Source organism: Protopterus annectens, chromosome 13.part0 (genome assembly GCF_019279795.1).
Source record: "Protopterus annectens isolate FY-2018-M chromosome 13.part0, PAN1.0, whole genome shotgun sequence".
In the NCBI taxonomy this organism is placed as follows: Eukaryota; Metazoa; Chordata; order Ceratodontiformes; family Protopteridae; genus Protopterus; species Protopterus annectens.
In genome coordinates, this window is record NC_056747.1 from 555271275 (window position 1) to 555287776 (window position 16502).

General features: G+C 41.3%; 1 protein-coding gene across 1 annotated transcript in view; it reads left to right on the plus strand.

Annotated features, from left to right (window-relative positions):
- Nucleotides 1-16502, plus strand: part of AUTS2 (activator of transcription and developmental regulator AUTS2) — a 3698117-nt gene that overhangs the window by 1455254 nt on the left and 2226361 nt on the right. The gene's annotated exons all lie outside the window — the stretch shown is intronic.

The following is a 16502-nucleotide window of genomic DNA, read 5'->3' on the forward strand; positions in this document are numbered from 1 at the left end:
CGTCTCTCCAGGTTTTGATGTTTGGTTGATGTTTTTGTAATTGTGAAAAAAACTGCCATGAATAAATTAGTCAAGAGAAAAGAGTGAATGCAGTTCCAAATCTCATGTAAGAAAAACTGAACATAGCATGATTCAGCATGCTGTGTAGGTTTAGATTTTCCCTGCTTATGTCCATACAGCACCAACTACCTAGCAAAACAAGCTATGTACATAGAATTATACAAAAGGAGGCAAACACTAATACAGAATATCTGTGTGGTACACGTCCGTCAGTACAAAATTTATTATTGAAACCTGTATTCAGGCAAATCCCTCTTCCTTCCAAAAGGCACTGTATTCCTCTTAAAGTGCTGAGAAATCTGTTATTGTCCCAATGAGATTATATTGTGTATTCTGACTATTCACTCTCATTTTCCATTGGAGTATATAGCAGGGTTCTATGCCTTATTTGTAAGGCAACCTGTGCTGGTATATCTAGATCTGGCCATGTGTTGATACTATTGCCAATGCAAGTATCATTGATAGACCTGAAAATGTGAATATAAATAACCTTACATTGTTCAATGGATAGCTAAACTGGTTGTCTGGCAGAACCCGTGTGGTTAGAGTAGTAGTTGCCACTTCTGAAAGCAAAACCGTTACCACTGGCATATCACAGGGCTCAGTTTTAGGTTTTCTCCTGTTTGACATTTATTTCTTTCAGGCCTTCAAACCCGCAGTTTTGGCCTGTGGTTAATAAGTTTACAGATGATTGTAAACTAGATGTTGTTACTCGATCTTCAACTGACTCACTGTTGCTCCAACACAACTTAGACCATGTTGACAATTGATGCAAGAAGAATAGTCTCAAATTAAGTGAGAAAATGTAGCATAGTTCATTTTAGTAAACAAAACATTTTCATTTTCCTTATAGGAGATGCTCCCCTCCAATCAGACACTGTTGTAAGGGATATGTGCACTCTTAATTTGATAATTCCTTATTATTTAACCATCATGTCTCCACAGTAGGTCAGAAAGCCTTTTATCTGGCCCACCTAAGTTACAAAGGCCTCCCCACTAAATCCTTAGATGTCTTAATTCCTCTTTACTCATATCTTATCCAGTGTCAGATCCAGGACTTTACAGAAGGGGGGCATAGTCTGCAAAGTAGACCAACGGGGGGGGGGGAGTGCTGAATACATTCAGTTGTACATCATTGTGGTATGGCTGTAGTAATGGAGGTAGGAAACCTGTCCAGCACATAACTAATTTACAGACAGTACCACTTGTTTCAAAGCATGCCTGGATGTCATGACTGCTTACCCATGTCAAGTCAGTGTCCCCTTCCATATTGGAATAGCCTGCATATCCATTCTAACAACTTTGGAAAGCGTCCCAATGAAGGCAACATAACCAAGCATGTATAATAATAAATGCAGGTATTGTTTAGTTTTGTAGGTAGGTACGAGGCATACAGTCAAGCTAACAATTTAGGAGCCTAGCCTAAATTCCAAATTGCCCTAAAGCATTGTATGGGTAAGCAACTTGCTCAAGGTCACAAAGTAGGCAAATGAAGGCTAAGGGAATCAAACCCTGTACCACAGGAAATAACTTGCTAGCAGCTTACAGCCTTAAACCTCATTGCCAACTACCTACTTACTTTTCTTAGTAAATAAATTCTGAGAAAACAACGAAGTTCAGTAAATTCAAAACAACACAGCAAGTTAGGAAACATGTTATGAAGAAGAAAAAAAAGCAAATACTCAGTTCAGCTACATGCAATGTTTGCAAACACATGTAGCCCCTGTAGCATTTCACATAGAATGTAATTCAGAATCTGCATTAATTTGATTGCAGCTGTGACAAAGGAGGATATTGCCAGACATCCATGTGGAATTTTGTAAATAATTATGTCATTTGTGAATATTAACATGATTTATAGAAGATGCTTGTGTTACAACTGAATTTGGAACTGTATGTCATGAGTATACCAAACTAGGTTTGTACTGCATGTGTGTTGAAAAGATATTTTATAAAGTGCTTGTGCTTATAATGTAACCAAAGCATGCCCTACTGGAACAAAACAGAAATGTACATGCACTTTTGTAACTGTTTAAATGTATATGTATATATATATATATATATATATATATATATATATATATATTTTTTTTTTTTTTTTTAACAGTGGAAACTGGAATACAGGAGGTTAACTTTAGAAAAATAACAGAAGTTAAATTACTCTATGGCTACGCCATAAAAGTTGGTATCTTTCAGTTTCAATGCGGCAAGGAAACACAACGTCTAAAACTAGGAAGCTTCCTGTATTGTCTCTAGGGTAAAATTATTACTAGTCTTGAAATGTGAAGGAATATAATTGTTTTATGACTTCCAGTATCTGCTGAAGATCTGAGGTCTCTCTGTTTTCACAGTTAGATGCTTCCAGCAGTGGAGGTTTCATGTGGGATAGAGTCAGATGACAAGAAATGATGTCATTCTGCAAGCTATCCTAGCAGTAATATTTGAGATATGTATTTTATATTTTTTTTATTTGAAGTTTGTTTGCCAGGATGGTCCATTGGGCCGAATGAGCCCATTTTCAATGGAGTCTTGGGGAGAAAAGCTCCATAGATACAATATCAAATATACAAGTAAAGAATAAAAGTAAAATACAATAAAATAACATAACAGTTTGTTAAAGTGTCAGAATAGTACATATAAGCACAAGTAAATGTTAATGCAACAGGAAAACACAGAAGAGCATATGCAACAATTCATATCAGTTTACAATTTTTTAGTCTCTATGTTTACTAGCAAAAAGAAAAGAAAAAAGTGTCAAGCAAGACAATAGTTAGTAGGTGTGTGCAGAAGATATTAATATAAGAGATTAATTACAATGTGTATGTTCCCATAGGAGGGATGAGTTTGTAGACTAAGGGGGTAAGGTAGTAGCTGGTGATGTTATGCAGGATGGGAACATGAGCATTCCCAGAGAGATGATAAATGTGAGTGGAGGAGAGATTTAAAGATTGGAAGGCTGCTGGTACTGCGGATATGAGGTGGGAGGGAGTTCCAGAGATGGGCAAGGGAAAAGGAGAGTAAGAGTTTGCCTGCTGGACGGGCTGGTTTGTGGAGTTCAATTAGGTTCTGAGTGCTGGTTCTTAGGGGTCTGCTAGGTTGGTGCATGGTGAAGGTTGAGGTGAGTGAGGGGCAGACTGAGGGCTTGAAAATGAGCTTATGAGCATGAGTTAGTTGAGTGTAGGTACGGTAGTTTGGGAGCTCTAGCCAGTTGAATCTGTGGAGGGCAGTATTATATATTAATTTCAGAAGTCTCTTAGAGAGAGAGTGCATTCTATATTCTATATTCTGCCTTGGACTTGACAAAAGCCATTCACAACATCTGCCTTGCTCTGATAAAGGAAGTTTCTAGGGAACAGTACAATTCTCTTGGATATAGTCAGGAATGTAGCAATGTTTACTTTAAATATTTGTCTTTATTTATTTGAGACTGTCCTCCAATGTTGTTTTAAATATTTCTTGTGATTTTGAACACTGATGTCACTGTGAATATATACAGAGTATGTTCTTGTTCTTTTATTATTTATTATTAAATATATTTAAACCTTTCATTGCGGCTGATCTGTCTAGAGATATTTAAGTTTTCAGAGTACATGCATATTTATTTGGTGACACTGTGTGGGTCACTCCTAACAGCCTTGCCCTTGCTCAAACATCCAATTGTATTAATACTAATATTACACAGTAAGATTAGCCACCCTTTGTTAAGGGCCTTAAAGGAGTTGATAAGGAGTTGGCCCTGATAACTACCTTAAAGTCTGGGCAAAAAGGGGCTTAGCTAGTAGACCTGTGCCAGCCTTTCCCAGGTGTGTGTGTGTGTGTGTGTGTGTGTGTGTGTGTGTGTGTGTGTGTGTGTGTGTGTGTGTGTGTGAGCTACTTTGGCAGGGACATGAAGCACTGGTTGGGTAGAAAGTGTGCTGATGGTCTTGGCTTGGCCACTCAGCTGAGATCTCAACTCTATAGCTGTATCAGTGGGGAGACTAATTGGGGATCGTGCAGAGAGATTCATCTGGAACTACTGCATGTGTACCTCTTATCCTCCCGTGTACATCCCCCACTGGTGCCAGTGGTAAAGATTGAGGCTCCTTGATTACTGGTCCAGCGGTGGGTCAGCAGAGCAGCATCAATATAAACTACAGACACAGACTTTTGGATTAATTTATAAATATTCCTTATAATTTGTGCAAAAAATAACTGAACATAAAATGTCCTCCTAAGCATTACACAAAAATATATTTTTACTATTTAATGCCAATCATTTCATCCACAAACTATCCCCATGCCCGCTGTCTACCAGAAGTGTCCGGTTTGACCCTGCTAGAATAAAAATAGTATTATAGGTGTCATTTTTTTCTCCAAAAGTATCATTTAGTATACATTTACTGTACATCATCTTGACAAAGTAACAGAGGTATAAACTGTCCAGGAGGCTTAAACATGCAACAAAGAGAATGCAATAAAGCTATTAAAAAATAAATATTCAAGCAAAGAACACATGGAACGCATCAGAATTTCCTTCCATTGTAGCATTCAAACGATCACTAATTTCTATGTAAAAATAATAATAATAAATTTGATTTACTGAAAGCCTGGAATTAAAGATTCTAGGTCTCACACTCCCACCTGACTTAAGATATGGTATGTTATTTTAACTCCAAGGGTACTATTCTTCTAAAGCATAATGTAAGGATAATATAACTTTATGTCCACTTGTCTAAAGCAAAAGCCCAACTGCTAGAAACAGCATGTCACCCTTCCACTGCTAACCCAAAATTGAATTAAAAAATATTTTTAGGGCATATTTTCAAAGAGTACACCTGTGAAAACAACTTGGTACAGAGAAGATTTCTCAGATGCACATAGATAAGCAGCAATATACTTTCAATTACAAGTCTGGGAATTCAATGCTGACTGCACAGAGGTTAGATTTTAAACTGTTCTAAATAGAAACAGAATTTAAGGGTAAATAAAGACACTAACCTACATGGTATGCCAATGCCCTTAGTCACAAGATAAACTAAAATTATCACTTTCTTCTAGGCAATTTCTGCACCACAAGCCTGCTGCCCATCAAGCACCGTCTATTGGAATCCCTGTTTATTTCCTAAAACACTCCAGAAGCCAGTTGCCTATTAATTCTATGGTGTACTTTAGGGTACTGTGACAACAGCAAATGACAAACAGCATGGCAAATTAATTCATCTACAGACATCCCCGGACCTATTGCTATTTTAGGATTACTAGGATTAACAAAATAATAATAACTAGCAATACTGGATCATGATCAAATGAGTCTCTAGGCAGGGTAATTGACAACCCCCCCCCCTGCAGCCATTCTGTTTTCCCATTACTTGCTTCTCTGCCCTCCCCCCAATTACTATAAACACTGTTCAAAAATGTCAGCATAAATACTAGAGATGTGGATTTAATTTATTTATCCTTTGTTGAAGTGTTGAGTAGGTTAATCCCACTATGCTAATAGTTTCTTTTCAGGGGAGGCCCTTGATGGTATTTATACTACCAGGGGAAATTTGGCCAGGGCATCGGGGAGCATCTCTTACTCTCTTCAATAGCTCAGGTGGATGTAAAACATCTCAAAGCACCTACCATCAAAGCAGACAGGATCTTAGTTTAACAGCCCATCTGAAGAACAACATGATCAGGAGTGCAGCACCCCCATTAAAGTGCACTGTAGTGTCAGCAATCCATCTATATGATTTGAGAGTAGAACTTATAGCCTTCTGCATGAAAGGTAAGTGCAGTTAATGTACTTAATAATTACCTGTTGTGTTACTAAAACTGCTTTCAAATTTTATAGTACAAACACTGATGGCACTTTTCTAAACAAAACAGTCGCACATTGAAAACAGATGTAGCATGAACAACAAAAAAACTTCTGTATCCTTGAAGCTCACATTCATTGAAAATGTATCGAAACTCACATTAATTGGAAATGCAGTGGTCAGTGATAGATTATGTGTACCTTGGTCCCTGGGTTGTTTTCAATCCATGGGCCCCCTGCATCCTTTTTTAGGACCATGAATAATTTGTGTGCTATTTAATTCACCTTCCAGATTTGATGTATTTCCTGTTAAGTACAGCAATATTTATTAGAATGCTTTTTAATTTGTGGATCTCATGCTATCCATGTCATTATTGATCATGGATGGAAGTAGGATATGACATCAGATCCAAGCCTGCAACTAGGAAAACAGCTCCTGAGCTCAAGCTCCTCAAATTCCCAAGATCCTTTGCTACCCACAACCCTCAGATCTTATTTACCGCAATTTGAAACAAAACGTGCTTCCTGCAGCTCAATTTTCAGTTTTTTTCAGATAAGTACTTGTTCCTTTCTTTGGGGTTCTCTCTCTTTTCTATTAGTCTCCTACCTCCTTCTAACTCTTTCTGTAATTTCTACCCCTTCTGGACCGTGTTTGGGTAGTTTTTGCTAGGTCCTTTTCCAGGTTCCTGTGGTCATTCTTCCCAGTCTTAGGAACCTTCTATCCTTCTTTTTCCCTTCTCTACCTTGTTCCCCCCATCCCCTTGTTGTGTGTATTTGTGTGTGTGTGAGTGTGTGAGTGTGTGAGTGTGTGTGCGTGCGTGTGCGTGTGTGTGTGTGTGTGAGAATGTGTGGAATGTCTGAAAAGCCCAAGGTTTTTAAAAGGTGCTCCTTGTGCAGTTGAAAAATGCCGCATTCCGACTCGCACAAGGAGTGTGTGTACTGTCTGGAGATTGAATGTGACATTTGTGCTGCATTCAACCACAGAACTCTTCTGGATCACAAGAATGAGCTCCTTCTGAAATGGTTGGCCAAAGGGGTTCTCCTTCCAAACCTCTCTCGGATCCCAAGAGGAAGTTTTTGTCCTCAAGGGATTCTCCCACCAAAATGCCAAGGCTCTCAGATCACAGCTCCCCAGATCCAAGACCAGCCTACCTACACTCAGATCCAGGGTCTTCTGCTCCAAGAACCCCAGCTTCCTCTGTCTTATGAGAGACCTTGGAGCCTTGAAGGTCCTCGGATCCGAGCTGACTTAGACTGCCCTCAAACTCAGCCTACCCATTGGATCTGACCTCAATACCCTGTACGTTCTCAAATCCATGCAGGCCCTCGGATCTAATATTTTTTTCATATCTGATCATTACTGAAGGCTCCCCCTCCAGCCCTAGATCAGATCCAGGGCTTTCCAGCAGTTCTCTCTCTCGAGACCACAGGCCCTCAGCTAGGTTAGGCCATTCCTCACTATCTTCCCATTCCACCAGGAGGCTGCTCCCCTCAGATATGGATAGGATGATTAGGAGCTTTCTCAAGGCCCAAATCAAGCTGGGCTTGTTGTCATCCCTTGCCCACTTGCCCAGGGGATCTTCGCCATCCACGGACCTCCTCTCTCCCCTCCATACCTTTGTTGCTCATTACAAGTTAGACTTGGTGTCCAGCAGCAGGGCTTCCTTTGATTCTTCTTTGCTCCGGCATATCCTACCATGAGGCCTCCCAGGTTTGTTAGTAGCTGAGGACTCTGACCCATCCATGATCAATAATGACAACTTGGAATCTATGCTATCCAGTGTCATTATTCATCACATTCCCACTCTCCTTCCCCCTCCTTCTGGTGTTTGGGGAGTAGTGAGGGATGTATCCCTTAGTATCCTTTCATCTATCTAGGGAGTATTGACTGCCTCCTTTTACTACCCAACAAACTTGATCTTAGGGTTTTGGGTTGCAAGGGATCCTGGCAGATCGATTCAGTGCCAACTTTGCCCCCCTCTCACCCCCTAAATGGCCCATCTCAATACTGGAAGATTGCCAAATTCCGGTAATAACGACCACACAGGTAAAAAATGCACTCTCCAAAGCTAAGGATACAGCATCCATGGGACCAGATGACATCCCGGGCTGTGTACTGCATGAACTACAATATGAACTGGCACCTCACCTAAGTGTCATGTTTAATCATAGCCTCACCTCAGGTTTCATGCTCACTGAGTGGCTCAGAGCTACAGTTATCCCACTCCACAAGGGGGGATCCACTGTGGATCCCGGAAACTACCATCCCATCAGTCTGATGAGCCTTATCTTCAAGGCCATGGAGCGTATTATCATGGAACTTATAAACAAATACATTGGCAACCTTCAAATACTGGACCCCACCCAGTTTTGGTTCATGAAAGGCCGCTCTTGTCTCCTGAACCTGATTGACTTCTTCGAATCAGTCTCCAGAGCCATGGACAAGGGTAAGGTGGTCCACACAGCCTATATAGACTTTACCAAGGCCTTTGACACCACCCCCCACTCTGTAATCATAGATAACCTTACTAAGCTGGGCATTAATCCCTACGTCACCCAATGGGTTGCTAACTGGCTTACTGATAGAACCCACACTGTAAAAGTAGCTGACTCCAAATCCTGCTCCAGACAAGTGACAAGTGGAGTACCTCAGGGTTCAGTCCTGGGACCGCTCTTGTTTGGCATCTACTTCTCTGAAGTACAGGCCAACACTAAGGGACTCTGGCTAACAAAGTTTGCAGATGACTGCAAACTGGGAGCCATTATTGAATCCCCAAATTATGTGGATACTCTACAAAAGGGCCTTACAGAAACAGATGCTTGGTGCCAGAGCCATGAGCTCAAGCTCAATGCTAAGAAATATATAGTTATCCCCTTTGGGAAAAAAACATGTACCCATGAATTACCATATAGGTGGCAGTACACTAAACACCAAAAGTGTGATAAGAGACTTAGGGACACAGGTGGACAGTGGTCTCACCTTCGATAAGCACATTGCCACAACAGTCAGGAAATCCTTCTATGTGGCACACCTCATAACTAAGGGTTTTTCATCCAGAAAAAAGGAGGTCATTGTCCCACTGTACTCATCCCTCATTAGACCCATTACAGAATACAATGCCCCATTTGGTATGTACCTCTCAAGACATTGACAACAACTGGAAAGACCACAGAAATACCTCACTAAAAGAATCACAGGCCTAAAGCAGATGCCCTACGCTGACCACCTTAAAAAACTCTGTCACATATCGTCTACTCAGAGGCGATCTCTGCTTAACATACAAGGCCATGTCAAACCCAGAGCTGTTGGACATGCTACACTTAAAGAAATCCCAATCCCTCAGAGCCACACGCTCCAGGGATCTAAACCTTGTCATTACAATAAACAAAACATGCTGGAGGGATAGGTTCCAGACCCAGAGTCTTTCCAGACTCTGGAATAGATTGCCCATACATTTCAAGCAAAGTGCCTCTTTGGCCCTCTTCAAAAGGAACCTTGATGATTGGATGGGAGAAAGGAAATTCACCCTAGGGATCACATCAGTCGCCCTGCTAGACAGGGGTCCAGGGAAGTAAATAGTGTGGGAAGAAATAGCCAGGGTATTGTTATGTCTAGGCTTGTACAGGCCCTAGGGCTGATTGCCTAGTATGAACCTATGAACCTAATTAGGTACCACTTGTCAAGGTAAGTGCTTGGTCTATCTTGGCATAAAATACACTGAACCGACTGATATCGCCAACATCCTGGCAGACAGGTTCAGTGCAAACTTCACCCCCCCTCTCACCCCCAAAAGGGCCCATAACCATACCAGAAGAATGTAGAGCCCCTGAAATCACAGACACTCAGGTTAAAACATCCCTCTCCAAAGCCAAAAACACAACATCAATGGGCCCGGACAGTGCCCCAGGCTGCGTCCCACATGAGCTCAAAGACAAACTAACCTGTCACCTAAACACACTGTTCAAACTCAGCCTCTCCTCAGGTTACATACCCATAGAGTGGTGCACAGCAATGGTTATTCCACTCCACAAAGGTGGAGCCACAACAGACCCCGGGAACTATCGCCCTGTAAGCCTGACTAGCTTGGTCTGCAAGGCTATGGAGTGCATCATCATGGAACTCATTAACAGAGACATTGGGAACCTCCAAACACTGGACCCTACCCAGTTCAGCTTTGTTAAGAGCAGATCATGCCTCCTAAACCTGGTGGACTTCTTTGAGACAGTTACCAAAGCTATAGACGAGGGAAAGGTCGCACACACAGCCTACCTAGACCTCACAAAGGCCTTCGACACCAATCCCCATTCTGTTATTATAGACAAGCTCACCAGCCTTAACATAAACCCCTACATCACAAGATGGGTTGCCAACTGGCACATGGACAGAACCCACATGGTAAGAGTTGCGGGATGTAGGTCTGACTCTAAACTGGTTACAAGTGGTGTTCCCCAGGGCTCAGTCCTAGGACCCCTCCTGTTCGGCATATACTTCTCAGAGATACAGGCAAGCACAGGAGGACGATGGCTGTCCAAGTTCACAGACGACTGCAAACTAGGGGCTATAATTGACTCACCAGCTGACACAAATATCCTCCAAAAGGGTCTCACTGAGACAGATACCTGGTGTCAAAATCATGGCCTCAAGCTAAATGCCAAAAAGTGCATAGTCATCCCCTTTGGAAAAAACAAACTACCACATAGGTGGTAGTTCCCAAAATACAGAAGATGTAATAAGGGATCTGGGGACCCAAGTAGGTAGTAATCTCTCCTTTGATAATCACATTACCAAAGTGGTCAGAAAATCCTTCTACGTGACCCACCTTATCACAAAAGGGTTTGCATCCAGATCAAAAGAGGTCATTGTGCCCCTCTACTCATCACTCATCAGACCCATCATAGAGTACAACACCCCATTTGGGATATACCTTACAAGACACCTGCAACACCTGGAAAGACCACAGAAGTACCTCACCAAGAGGATCACTGGCCTCAAACAGATGCCCTATGCAGCTAGACTGAAGAAACTCCAGCTGTACTCAGTTGCATACTGCCTACTCATAAGTGATCTCTGCCTGACATACAAGGCCATGTCCAACTCAGACTTGATGGACATGCTCCACCTAAAGAAAACCTTATCCCCTCGAGCCACATGCTCTAGGGGTCTAAACCTCACCACAACAATAAATAGGACATGTTGGAGGGATCAATTCTTGTCCAGAGACTTCCCATGCTTTGGAACAAGATTTCAATCTACATTAGGCAGAGCTCCTTGCTAACACTCTTCAAGAGAAACCTTGACGAGTGGATGGGAAACAGAAAGTTTACCCCGGGAATCACTTCAGTGGCTCTGCTGGACAGAGGCACAGGGAACTAATCTAAGGGGGGCGGTGAAATCCAACACATTCTGGCTAGGCTTATAAATGCCTTTGGGCCTAGTACCTACCTATGAACCTATAAAGTAATGTAAGAACATTTATTTTTCAGTGTTCAAAACTTTTATTTTTTTAATTAAATTGCACTTGACTGCATCTTTATAACAGAGATGGCAGAATTCTAGACGGGCTGCATTTTAAAATATGAGAAATGAGAGAGTCATTCCTTGAAATAATAATGCTTTCTGTGTTTGTAATTGTGCAAGGGTTGATTTATTTTTGATCAATATAATCACACTTATGTTTTCAATTGTACAGAAATACAGATCAATATTTTTTCCACAACTATTCATGAGTATTCCTGCTACTCAGTCAGAGACAGGTTTTGACAAAATGCATTAAACTCTCCTGACAGCACTAATGTTCTATTAATAATAAAGCCCTGATAACACTAATACTCTGTTAATAATAAAAATCTGACATGGTCATGATTTTGCAGCCTCTAATGCTGACTTATTTTCACCACAACATCTTCAGTAATTAATGCATGATACAGGACACAAACTATTTCTGGTTCAAGTAGAAAATGTAAACAGTGTAAATATATCTGCTAAAATAATATCTAAAGAAAAGGGTAGAATGAAATACTGTGCGTGTGTGTGTGTGTGTGTGTGTGTGTGTGTGTGTGTGTGTGTGTGTGTGTGTGTGTGTGTGTGTGTGTGTGTGTGTGTGTGTGTGTGTGTGAGATTACCTAGCATTCGTAGTGCCCTACTACCATTTTGACTGCCGAATTGTGCATTATAAACATTAAAGCAAGCCGCTATAACTAATGCTTATGCTGCAGTCCTGCCAATGAAAATGCTTTACTTTGGTTTGCACTCCCACTTAAAAAAAGTGTCATGTGTTCCCATTTCGGAAATCATAATCTCATGCAATGCTCTGGGTGCATGATGGATCTGATACTAAGCAGGCAGACACGACGCAGGGAGAGTGCATCCATAAATTTAAATCGGGAAACTTTATTTCTCTTTTCTTTTTCTTTCTTTATTTTATTTATTTATTTATTCATTTTTTGTGTTAGTTAAATCACTGTTGTAGCCAGTAACCCCCCCCCCATTCTAACTCAAGGAAAGGACTGTGGAAAAAAAATATAACTCGCTCCCACTGACTGATGATTTCTGCCATCCACAGCATTACAGTAAGGTATGATGATTTTCACTGTAGTTTGTAGCTTATTCTCACTTTAGCTACTATGCTGAACTGGCGATTGAAGACTAAAAATCAGCTTAGTAGCTAGAGTGAAGATCAGCATATGCTGTACTACTAAAAGTGGTGGAGCAGAGATGGAAGTACAGGTGGTTTTCAAAAGGAGTGGGCACGCACCCCCTGCACCAAAGCTTAAATCCACCACTGTCTTATCAGACCCATTACTGAATAAAATGCACCTTTTGGCATGTATTTATCTAAACATATTGCACAGCATGAGAGACCTCAAAAATCTTAGCTCTCAGGAGACACAGACAGCCCTTTCTCTGTTCTCAGTTTCTTACAGAGTCCTCAATCAAGAAGTATGTCTAGACTTTCATGCCATGAAAAATCCAACCTATTTGATCTCCTTTTCCTTCACAAAACTCATGGTGCATCAAATACTTGGTTAAAGGGACTAAACCTTCATCAGCAGATGAATAAGACATATTCAAGTAATATAGATTTGTATCCCAGTGTATACCTCGCTTCTGGAATAAACTCCCACTACGTGTCAAGCAGACTAGCTCCCTACCACCTTCAAGGTAAACCTAAATAATTGGTTGGCTAGAGTCTATCTTTTCTTGCCCTCCTTGAGGCTAGAGGGAAACTTTGAATAGGGTTTTTTTGGCTAGGCTTGAAATGGTCTTCAGCCCAATGCCTAGTACCTACCTATGAACCTTTACCTCTGTCAAGAAACAACTTACCATCACAGAGTTTGCATAGCTGTGTATATTCATATGGAGAAGTGTGGTCTGCTGAAAATGGGAATGTCATATTAAACGATTCCCAAAAAATAAGTTCATATAAAGCAATGACATTAATTAGCAGGGTAGCACTTTGTCCATGTTTTGTGCCTTAAACTCTGCAGGTTTACTACTAAACACACTGAAGAGTGTACTGGTGTGCTGTGTGAACAGGTTATATATTCAGGTACCCTTCTGTATAGAACTAGCCATGACCCTTACATTTCAGCAGGTTTTGATCCACATCCCATACCTGGCATGTTAGAATTCCCTTTATCCCATAAATAATAAACAGTATCTCCCCACCCCCCCCAAACAGGAATATAGAAAAACTCATAGCTGTATATGTGGACAGTGTAATAAATGCTAGAGAAGGCCAGTTGGACCCAAACAAATCTCAGTCAAGGCCTACTTCTAGATGTCTATGTGAGTATTTGACCATTCAACATCCCTTTTCAACATTATTGATTGACACCCCTTCAGAATCTACAAAATCAGTGCAGTAACATTATAGGGAAAGTACAAGACTATTCAGCTGATACTCCAGTGAAGCAAGAGAGTCCACAGAGATGAAGAACTTTGACAAAACAATAATTAAAATCTACATCTCTATAGGTTCATAGGTAGGTACTAGACTGTTGGCCCTAGGGCCTATTTAAGCCTAGCCAAAAAGGTACCCTGGCTTTCATAGGTTCATAGGTAGGTACTAGGCTATTGGCCCTAGGGTCTATATAAGCCCAGCCAAAAAGGTACCCTGGCTTTCATAGGTTCATAGGTAGGTACTAGGCTATTGGCCCTAGGGCCTATATAAGCCTAGCCAAAAAGGTACCCTGGCTTTCGCCACCCAAGAAAATTATTTTCCTGTGCTCCTGTCGAGCAGAGCCACAGAGGTGATCCCCAGGGTGAATTGCCTATTTCCCATCCAGTCATCAAGATTTTTCTTGAAGAGTGCTAATGAGGAGCTTTGTTTGATATAGATAGGTAGTTTGTTCCAGACTATGGGAAGTCTCTGGGACAGGAATCTATCCCTCCAGCATGTTCTGTTTATTTTGGTGACAAGGTTTAGGTCCCTAGAGCATGTAGCTTGGAGGGACTGGGATTTCTTTAAGCTCAGGGTTTGACATAGCTTTGTATGTTAGGCAGAGATCGCCTCTGAGTAGGTGATATGTGACAGAGTAAAGCTGGAGTTTTTTGAGATGGTCTGCATAGGGCATTTGTTTGAGGCCAGAAATCCTCATTGTGAGGTATTTCTGTGGCCTTTCCAGTTGTTGTAGATGTCGTGTGAGGTACGTACCAAAAGGGGCATTGTACTCTAAAATGGATCTAATGAGTGATGAGTAGAGGGTAACAATGACCTCTTTTTTTCCTGGATGAGAAACCTTTTGTGATGAGGTGTGCCATGTAGAAGGATGTCCTGACTACTGTGGTGATGTGATTATCAAAGGAGAGACTACTGTCCACCTGTGCCCCAAGGTCTCTTATCACACTTTCAGTGTTAAGTAGACTACCACCTATGTGATAGCTCATGGGTACAGAGTTTTTACCAAAGAGGATAACAATGCACTTTTTGGTATTGAGCTTGAGGCCATGCGTTTGACACCAGGCATCTGTCTCAGTGAGGCCATTTTGTAGGATGTCCACATCATTAGGAGTTTTGATTATGGCTCCTAGTTTGCAGTCATCTGTGAACTTCATTAGCCAAAGACCTTCTGTGTTAGCCTGTACTTCAGAAAAGTAGATACCAAACAGGAGAGGACCCAGGACTGAACCCTGTGGTACTCCACTTTTCACTGGTCTGAAGTCAGATTTGGAGTCTGCTACTTTCACATTGTGGGTTCTGTCAGTGAGCCATTTGGCAACTCATCTTGTGAAATAGGGATTTATACCTAGTTTAGTGACTTTATCTATAATTCCAGAGTGGGGGATGGTGAAAAAGCCTTGGCGAGATCTAGATAGGCTGTGTGAACCACCTTACCCTCGTCTATGGCTTTGGTGACTGCTTCAAAAAAGTCCTATCAGGTTTAGGAGACATGATCTGCCTTTTACAAACCCAAACTGGGTGGGGTCTAGAGTTTGGAGATTACCAATGTCTTTGTTTATAAGTTCCATGATGATATGTTCCATGGTCTTGCAGACCAAGCTCATTAGGCTAATGGGGTGGTAGTTCCCAGGGTCTGTGGTGGCTCCCCCTTTGTGGAGTGGGATTAACATCACTGTGCGTCATTCTGTGGGAACAAAGCCTGAGGTGAGGCTATGATTGAACATGGTGCTTAGGTGGGGTACCAGTTATTTATTTATTTATTTCCAGTTTGATGACTGGGGATGTCCACTGGGCTCAAGGAGCTCGTTTTCAGTGGAGGCCCGGGAGAAAAGCTCCATGTCACAAAGTTTAGATACGGATACAATATAGAAAAGAAGAACAATTTACAATTATGTTTCATGCTAGAGAGCAGGTGTAATTTCTTAGGTTCATGTTACCTTTGGATACAGTCACAATATTATTAATGAACAATTTACAGTTACATTTCATGTTAGAGAGCAGGTGTAAATTCTTAGGTACATGTTACTTTTAGATACAGACACAATATTATTAATGAACAATTTACAGTTACATTTCATGTTAGAGAGCAGGTGTAAATTCTTAGTTACATGGTACAAATTTGATAGGTACAATATGTACATGTGTGTGGTAGCTTATAGATCATAGCTAGAGAGGCTAGTAATCATAGCTGGAGAGGGGTTTAGAGGTGGAGAGAGAATTATAGGACTAGGTGGGGAGAATACAGTTGCATTTTCTGTTAGAGTAAAGGTAGGAATGTAACTGAGATTTAAAGTTTTCAAAGTTTGCACAGGTCCTTAGAGAGGAAGGAAGAGAATTCCATTGTTTTGCTAAGGAAAAGGATAGCGGGAGTTGACCAGCAGGGTGATTGGGTTTTCGGACACAGATTAGGTTTTGTTGAGTAGATCTGAGAGTTCTCTGAGGGGTGTAGGGGAGAAGGATGTTGCATAGAGCAGGGCACTTAGAGGGTTGAAAGATTAGTTTGTGGGCTGTGGTAATCTGAAGATAAATTAGATGGTTGGAGAATTCAAGCCAGTGTAACAAATTAAGGGAAATTCAGTGATGGGAGGAGTATTAGGCTTTGGTGACAAATTTAGAAATCTTATTATAACAGACTTCCTATTTTGAAGTGAGTGTGGCAGATACGGAAGTTAATAGAGGAGTGCCATACATTAGTGAGGGGAGTAGCTAGGTAGTGGCAAGCATTTGTCTGGTGGAAGGAGAGAGAAATTGGATGTTCC